Here is a 2,161-nt window from a genome sequence, read left to right as displayed (position 1 = left end):
AAGGGCTGGAAGTACTGATGTCCATCCAGCTCTGGTCAAGACCAGCTGAGAAGGGCTGGAAGTACTAATGTCCACCCAGCTCTGGTCAAGACCAGCTGAGAAGACTGGAAGTATTTATGTCCACCCAGCTCTGGTAAAGACCAGCTGAGAAAGGCTGGAAGTACTAATGTTCACCCAGCTCTGGTCAAGACCAGCTGAGAAAGGCTGGAAGTACTAATGTTCACCTAGCTCTGGTAAAGACCAGCTGAGAAGACTGGAAGTACTAATGTCCACCCAGCTCTGGTAAAAATCAGCTGAGAAGACTGGAAGTACCGATGTCCACCAGGCAGAGCTACCCCACATCTGCAACATTGGCAGCATCTCAACCAGGAATTGGCCAACAAAGGAGAGCTGAGAGGCCTTGGCCAGCACCATAGGTCCCCATGAGAGTGAGGCAAGACAGATTTCCTCCCATGTTCGAAGGAGTGGCAAAAGAGGATTTAGACCATTTCTTTAAGTGTTTCAGGTAGATAACTGCCATGAACAGCTTGACTCATCATTCTGTGGCTCTGGGAGTAACAGTTAGTCCAGTATAGAGTTCCTATCATTTACTCACTTATCAGCTCCTCATTGTGCCAGGGAGAAATTTGTGGTAAATCCATGTTAGCCTGTGATGGAGGTAAAACGGATCTCTTCCCCAAGGAAGGGCTGGGCCACAACCTGGAATGTCATTATCTGAAATAAACAATGCTGGGCTGTGAATGTTTCTATTTTGACATTGAAGTTGGTTGTTGTTAAATGCAAAGCTACACAATGGGTTATCTGAACTCTGCCCACCATGGGTATCAAAAATTCCGAAATTAAAATATAGTGAATTTTATGCAAGTAGATGAAAACAACAGTTACACTCAAACCACACTTGCAGGAGAACACACTTTGACCTGTGTTTTACGAGTGTTGGCCCATAGAATTTCAGTTTGGTTCAACTGAAATGTAAGTTGGTGAGATGCAATCATCTGTGGAAAGCCAAATTCATAAAAAGTATCATCACTTGATGTACTCAATGTTTCATTTTTGATTATGATGAAATATTTTCGATTTTGGAGATTGAAATATTTCTAAAGTGCCCAGTTTTCTAAATACTATCTTGACAATTTGCAGCTGAAAGCCAACTATAATACACAAAAATGCAAAGTGTGCAGAAAACACTGAAGGAAATAAATAACATCTTCGTGATGAGATGTGGCTCCTCTGTGCTGAATAAAATCAAAAGAAAGGCAAGATGTTGGTAATAATGCATCTTTACAGTCCGTAGAAAAGTAGGTTTGCACCTATGTGGCGGTTAGTCTATTATGGTCACTTGTGTGGGTATCTACTTTGAAGTCCCTCATTCCATTTCTTTCTACAATAACCAGATTCTGCTCCTAAAAGAAATTTTACAGTAGATGTTTGTTGTACCCAGGGATCATACAGCCTTAACCCACACTTTTGACACTACATTTTCAATTTTGACTTTTGTTTCACATTCTTCCTTCTAGCTATGTTGTTAATCATTTTATTAGTGTTACAACTCACAATCTAAGACCTGCAGTTGGTTGTGGAAGGTGAAAGATGACTACAGTTTCAACATTTGGCTAGGAACCTGATGTGACAAAAGAAGTGTCTTACTCCATAACAGGAAAGGCAAGTATAGTTTCAATAACTCCCAGCTAGGGGCCTGATGTGCCACAAGGAATGTGTTATTCCATGACCAGAAAGTCAACAACTCCAGGACCATGACATACAACAGGAAGTATCTTACATAATTCCAGAAAGATGACTACAGTGTCAACAACTCCAGGATAGGACCATAACAGACGACAAGAGGTGCCTTACATCATTACCAGAAGGATTACTACATTGTCAACAACTCCAGGATAGGACCATGACAGACAACAAGAGGTCTCTTATTTAAATCAACACGATGACAGTAAATATGACGACCTCATAACCATTTTGTGCTTGTTAATAGTTTTCATGCTATAACTTTTAAACCAGTTAGCAAATGTTAACGAAATTTGGCAGGTTATCAGTAAACAGTACAATGCTTTCATAAGTAAGACATCAATTTTTTATTAAGTCTTAAGGTTTGTAAAGCAGTGTTTTTCTCATGAGTTTTTTTCATTTTGCATGTTGCCTATCT

Source organism: Limulus polyphemus, unplaced genomic scaffold, assembly GCF_000517525.1.
Source record: "Limulus polyphemus unplaced genomic scaffold, Limulus_polyphemus-2.1.2 Scaffold10704, whole genome shotgun sequence".
Taxonomy (NCBI): domain Eukaryota; kingdom Metazoa; phylum Arthropoda; class Merostomata; order Xiphosura; family Limulidae; genus Limulus; species Limulus polyphemus.
Note: the sequence above shows the minus strand (reverse complement) of the source record.